This window comes from Phoca vitulina, unplaced genomic scaffold (genome assembly GCF_004348235.1).
Source record: "Phoca vitulina isolate PV1807 unplaced genomic scaffold, GSC_HSeal_1.0 scaffold38, whole genome shotgun sequence".
In the NCBI taxonomy this organism is placed as follows: domain Eukaryota; kingdom Metazoa; phylum Chordata; class Mammalia; order Carnivora; family Phocidae; genus Phoca; species Phoca vitulina.
In genome coordinates, this window is record NW_022589741.1 from 18075600 (window position 1) to 18082996 (window position 7397).

The 7397-nt window shown below is 39.4% G+C and overlaps 1 pseudogene; it reads left to right on the forward strand.

The window, feature by feature from the left end:
• Positions 1 to 652: 652 nt before the first annotated feature.
• LOC116646993 lies at positions 653 to 1326 on the forward strand (annotated as a pseudogene).
• The last annotated feature ends 6071 nt before the right edge of the window (positions 1327 to 7397 follow it).

Here is a 7397-nt window from a genome sequence, read left to right on the forward strand (position 1 = left end):
AAGCAAAAACTTATAAATCATCCAAACATGAATGAACAGGAGAGTGGACAATTATACAGCAATCAGATCAATGAACAGCCCAACATTCACCAGTATGGCTATACATTAGCCATGTACTACTGAACAAAAGACAGGAAACCCCAAAATATTTCAAACAGCATTATACCTTTTTGTGATATTAAAAACATCTAAAAATGTTTAGGTATCCTTTTTAGGAGTACTTATAGATTCAATAAAGTTAAATGAAAAGGAAAACAAGGAAACGATGACTATAAAACACAGGATAAAGATCCTGGGGCATGGGGAGGCAGGGGATGGGCTCATTGGAGGAGAGAGTGGTCATCGGATAAGATGTAGGTTATTGTCAAGGTCCTGACTTTTGCTCTAGGTGAAGGGTTTGTGGGTGATTATTGTATTATTAAAAATGAACTGATAGCCAGCTGCTGCCTCCTGGCGGGATAAGAAAACTGAGGTTCAGGGGGGTTCAGTGACTTGGCCAAGGTCAAACAGCTAGTAAGTGGTGAAGCCCCGACTCAAGAGCTATTTCGCTGCTACCTTCTACTCCACCCCATCCCCAAATTGTATTGTAACCCAATAAAAACCCAAACTAAACACATCTGAAAGCTGGATTCACCTGACCCTTTACCTCAGTCTAGGAGCCATGTCCACCTTGTTTCCCTCACTCTTCCCCAGTACGACTGAGCACTGGGTTTAATCTGGATTGACCCTGCGTCGACGAGACAGAGCTGCAGCAGCAGCAAGAACAAGACTATTGGGCCTGACTCCAGGGCATCGCAGACAGAGACAACAACCTGGTACATATTGGCAAGCTGTCCTGAGAGCACTATCATGACAAGGAAGAGGAGGATGAGGATGATGATGAGGATAGTGAAGAGGACTCAGAGGACGATGAGGACATGCAGGACATGGATGAGATGAATGACTACAAGGAGTCACCAGAAGCTGGAGAGGTCAATGAGGTGGACAAGGGAGGCAATGAACAGGGTCAGGACCAGTGGATGATCTAGGTAGACCTAGATGGCCTCAGGGAAATTCCAGTCCAGCCCAGTTTACCCTGCACCCCCTGCAGAACCAGCTGTTTGCTCCGGTGCCTGAAAGCTTACCCTTGGGTATCTCTTCAGCCACTGCCAGGAACGGGTCTCCTGGGCCCCTTGAGTCCCCAGCACCTGAGCCCACCCCACCTTTCTGCCCAGTACCTCACTCCTTGGCTGCCAGGTATAGTCTCTTTCTAGCTCTCTTTAATAAAGACACAGAATTGAAAAAAATAAAAATAAAAATGAACTGATAATAGAAACTAGCTAAATAGCTCAAATTGAGCCATATGGACCATGGATCGTGATTAATCTAATTCTGCAGTCCTGAGATCTAATTAAACAAAGAAACTACATGTCATGAGAATGTGAAGGGGAGTAGTACACAGGGAAAAAACAGTTTCATTAACAAGTGGCACCCAGCATGTGGCACCTTGCTTAGTATTTTCATATTCTTGAGCCACTTAATTATCACAAAAACCCTATGAGTTAAATATGTTTGTTTCCATTTTAAAGATGCGTCAACAGAAGTAAATTGTCTTGCTTACTTTTCCAAACCTATCGTAGAATGGGACTTGTCATAAGGTGTGGCTAAACACCTTCTATGGTGGTTTGGGGATAGGATAGGGCAGGCAAAGGGTGAGGGAGGCACTTTTAATATTTTCATTCCCAGAATAAAGATGCAAGACATATCACTGGCCAGAGTATCATTCTACCTATGGCTTGGCATAAGCAAAATTTTCCCCGTTTGTACAGGTCATAAGTTATTTATGTTTATATTATATTATTAAAAGCCAAAATTCAACTGAGTAAATGTGAAGGTCAAATCAGCTTTATTCAACAATTTATGAATCAGGCAGCATCCCATCTAGCAAGGAGAGAGGGACACCCAGGAGCTGTGCAAAATGGACAGATATTCTAGGCAGAACCAGGATGGGACCAGAGAGTTAATTAGCAAAAGAAAGGAAAGGATAGTTCAAGGCAAGGTCACCTTCCCTTAGGGGGAAGGCAAGGGTCTTAAGTAGATTACCTTACTAGAGCTGATCAGCATATTCTGGACTGATTGGTTTAAAAATTCCACTCAAAAACTAATGATGTAATGTATGGTGATTAACATAACATCATAATAATAAAAAAAAATTCCACTCCTGAGAGAGGCTGAAATTGCAATTAGGTTAGGTATTAAATCTTGGTGGGCCTAAACTTACACTTGAAGGAGCTGGAGAAAGAACAGCAAATAAAGCCTTAACCCAGCAGGAGAAGAGAATTAATAAAGATTAGAGCAGAAATCAATGAAATAGAAACCAAAAGAACAGTACAGATCAACAAAACTAGGAGCTGGTTCTTTGAAAGAATTAATAAGATTGATAAACCCCTGGACAGACTTATCAAAAAGAAAAGAAAAAGGACCCAAATAAATAAAATCATGAATGAAAGAGGAGAGATCACAACCAAGACTGAAGAAATACAAACAATTACAAGAACATATTATGAGCAACTATGTGCCACAAATTAGGCAATCTGGAAGAAATCGATGCATTCCTAGAGACATAAAACTACCAAAACTGAACCAGGAAGAAATAGAAAACCTGAACAGACCCATAACCAGCAAGGAAATTGAAGCAGTAATCAAAAATTTCCCAACAAACAAGAGTCCAGGGCTGGATGGCTTCCCAGGGGAATTCTACTAAACATTTAAAGAAGAATTAATACCAATTCTTCTGGAGCTATTTCAAAAAATAGAAATGGAAGGAAAACTTCCCAACTCTTTCTATGAGGCCAGCATTACCTTGATCCCAAAACCAGACAAAGAGCCCATCAAGGGGCGCCTGCGTGGCTTAGTCAGTTAAGCATCTGCCTTTGGCTCAGAACATGATCCCAGGGTCCTGGGATCGAGTCCTGAGGTGGCTCCCTGCTCAGTGGGGGAGCCTGCTTCTCCCTCTCCCTCTGCTGCTCTCCCTGATTGTGCTCTCTCTCTCAATGTCTCTCTCTGTCAAATAAATAAATAAATAAATAAAATCTTAAAAAAAAAAACCATCAAAAAGGAGAATTACTGACCAATATCCCTGATAAATATGGAGGCAAAAATTCTCACCAAGATACTAGCCAATAGGATCCAATAGTACATTGAAAGGATTATTCACCACGACCAAGTGGGATTTATTCCTGGGTTGCAAGGGTGGTTGAACATCCTCAAATCAATGAACGTGATACACTACATTAATAAAAGAAAGGACAAGAACCATATAATCTTCTCAATTGATGCAGGAAAAGCATTTGACAAAGTACAGCATCCTTTCTTGATTAAAACTCTTCATAGTGTAGGGATAGAAGGAACACACCTCAATATCATAAAAGCCATCTATGAAAAGCCCACAACAAATATCATTCTCAATGGGGAAAAACTGAGAGCTTTTCCCCTAAGGTCAGGAACACGGCAGGGATGTCCACTATCACCACTTTTGTTCAACATAGTACTAGAAGTCCTAGACACAGCAATCAGACAACAAAAAGAAATAAAAGGAGTCCAAATCAGCAAAGAAGAAGTCAAACTCTCACTCTTCACTGATGACATGATACTCTATGTGGAAAACCCAAAAGACTCCCCCCCAAAATTGCTAGAACTCATTCAGGAATTCAGCAAAGTGGCAGGATATAAAATCAATGCACAGAAATCAGTTGCATTTCTATACACTAACAATGAGACAGAAGAAAGAGAAATTAAGGAGTCGATCCCATTTACAACTGCACCCAAAACCATAAGATATGTAGGAATAAACCTCACAAAAGAGGCAAAGGACCTGTACTCAGAAAACTATAGAACATTCCTGAAAGAAATTGAGGAAGACACAAAGAAATGCTCATGAACTAGAAGAACAAATATTGTTAAAATGTCATGCTACCTAGAGCAATCTATACATTCAATGCAATCCCTAACAAAATACCATCAACTTCTTTCACAGAGTTGAAACAAGTAATCCTAAAATTTCTGTGGAACCAGAAAAGACCCCGAAGAGCCAAAGGAATGTTGAAAAAGAAAACCAAAGCTGGTGGCATCACAATCCTGGACTTCAAGCTCTATTACAAAGCCGTAGTCATTAAAACAGTATGGTATTGGCACAAAAACAGACACATAGGTCATTGGAACAGAATAGAGAACCCAGAAATGGACCCTCAACTCTATGGTCAACTAATCTTTGACAAAGCAGGAAAGAATATCTGATGGAAAATACACAGTCTCTTCAACAAATGGTGTTGGGAAAACTGGACAGCCACATGCAGAAGAATGAAACTGATAAACTCAAAACGGATAAAAGACCTAAATGTGAGAAGGAATCCATCAAAATCCTAAAGGAGGACACAGGCAGCAACCTCTGTGACCTCAGCCACAGCAACTTCTTGCTAGACACATCTCCAAAGACAAGGGAAGCAAGCGCAAAAATGAACTATTGGGACTTCATCAAGATAAAAAGCTTCTGCACAGCAAAAGAAACAGTCAACAAAACCAAAAGACAACCGACAGAATGGGAGAAGATATTTGCAAATGACATATCAGATAAAGGGCTAGTATCCAAAATTTATAAGGAACTTATCAAACTCAACACCCAAAGAACAAATAATCCAATCAAGAAATGAGCAGAAGACATGAACAGACATTTCTTCAAAGAAGACATCCAAATGGCCAACAGACACATGAAAAAATGCTCAACATCACTCAGCATCAGGGAAATACAAATCAAAACCACAATGAGATACCACCTCACACCAGTCAGAATGGCTAAAATTAACCACTCAGGAACCAACAGATGTTGGTGAAGATGCGAAGATAGGGGAACCCTCCTACACTGTTGGTGGGAATGCAAACTGGTGCAGCCACTCTGGAAAACAGTATGGAGGGTCCTCAAAAAGTTGAAAATAGAGCTACCCAAGACCCAGCAATTGCACTACTGGGTATTTACCCCAAAGATACAGATGTAGTGATCCGAAGGGGTACATGCACCCCAATGTTTATAGCAGCAATGTCCACAATAGCCAAACTGTGGAAAGAGCCCAGATGTCCATCAACAGATGAATGGACAAAGAAGGTGTGGTATATATACAATGGAATACTACTCAGCTATCAAAAAAAATGAAATCTTGCCATTTGCAATGATGTGGATGGAACTAGAGGGTATTATGCTAAGCGAAATGAGTCAATCAGAGAAAGACAATTATCATATGATCTCACTCATATGTGGAATTTAAGAAACAAAACAGAGGATCATAGGGGTAGAGAGGAAAAAATAAAACAAGATGAAATCAGAGAGGGAGACAAACCATAAGTAACTCTTAATCATAGGAAACAAACTGAGGGTCCCTGGAGGGGAATAGGGGGATGGGGTAACTGGATGATGGGCATTAAGGAAGGCACGTGATGTAATGAACACTGAGTAGTATATAAGACTGATGAATCACTGACCTCTACCTCTGAAACTAGTAATACATTATATGTTAATTAATTTAAATTAAAAAATAAAAATTTAAATAAAAGTCTTGGTGGGGTTTAGCAAATGTGACTCCATCTGAGGCCCATTGTTTTTCTTTTTTTCAATATATTATGCATGAATTAGAAAAACATATCTAAAGCAATGTACACAATCCCACAAAGATTCATTAAAATGTCTTTTATAGGGTGTCTGGGTGGCTCAGTTGGTTAAGCAACTGCCTTCAGCTCAGGTCATGATCCCAGGGTCCTGGGATCGAGTCCTACATCGGGCTCGCCCTGCTCTTCGGGGAGCCTGCTTCTCCCTCTGCCTCTGCCTGCCACTCCCCCTGCTTGTTCTCTCTCTCTCTCTCTCAAATAAATAAAATCTTTAAAAAAATTTTAAAAATAAAATGTCTTTTATAGAATTTTAAAATAAACTTATATTTTTAAAAACAAATATTCAAAAATTATATCTTACAACCCCTAAGATCACTGAAATTTTATTTTTTTATTTTTTATTATTATTATTATTATTTTTAATTTTCTTAAGTAGGCTCCACACCCAGTGTGGAGTCCAACACGGATCTCGAACTCACGCCTCTGAGATCAAGACCCTAGCTGAAATCAAGAGTCAGCACTTAACTAAGTCACCCAGGAGCCCCACTGAATTTTTAAATGGTGAAAATTATTTTTCCAAGTATCTTGGTTCATGACTATTGTTTCCACTCTTTTACTTTTATTTATTTTTGTAAGATTTTATTTTTAAGTTATCTCTACACCCAACTTGAAGCTGGAACCTACCACCCTGGGATCAATAGTGCTCTACTCACGGAGCCAGCCAGATGCCCCTGCGTTCTTTTAAATCAAGGGGAAGGTTTTTGTGTTGGTTTGTTTGCCTCATACCTAGCTATTAAGTTTTATTCTATTTCTTAGAAATAAAATTTCCCTTTTTGCTGCATTTACAAAAAGGAAGTTGTGTGAGAAGAGGGAAAACCCTTTTTTTTTAGCTTGCACCGTATTGCACGTATTTCACAACACTTCTATTGTTATGTGGCAAGTCAGAAACACAAACCTTGGGGTAATGACATTTGGGATGAGGTCTTTGCAAGGAGAAAACAGGGACAATGGAGTGTCTCCAACAAGGATTCCAGAATGATACGCTGGGATTTTTGTTGAGAGATGGGCATAAATAAATAAATAAATAAATAATGCTTCCCCTCTCTGTCTTCCTTTTGCAATGGAGGGAGGAATCTTAATTTTTCCAATGTGTAAGAAAAATAGAAGCTTTTTGTTGGTTTGGAGTGATGCTCCAAACTGTGTTTCTGCCTTAGTTTTTCCTCCTGTGTCACACAGCTTCATAGATTAAACAACCCACAGATAATTGTAGAGATACAACCACAGACTTTCTATGTGCCTGTACTAAGTCTTAAGGACAAATATAATACTGTGAAATAGTCCCCAGTCCCGAGGTCCTTAGATCTGTTAGAATTGTGCCTCAGGACAGGGTAAGACTGACATGACTTTTTTTTTTTTTTTTTTACGTTTTCTTTTATAGAGGTGTAATTGACATATAACATCCTGTAAATTTAAGGTATATAACATATTGATTTGATACATTTATATTGCAATATGATTCACATTGTAGCATTCTGTTGAGTCACATCATTATCATTTCTTCTAATGGTAGAGTCTGTTTCTCTAACATGCTACCTGTGTGGAAACTTCTCTCTCCCCAGCCCACCCTTCACCCTCTTCCCAGCAGCCTCTTCCCCTTTTGCCAATTCCACTCCATTTGTCTTTACTTTCCCATTTACTAAATTATGGTCTCTCTGAACTAGACTGGGCATTAAAGATCAGCTAGTTTAGTGGTTTTCAAGATG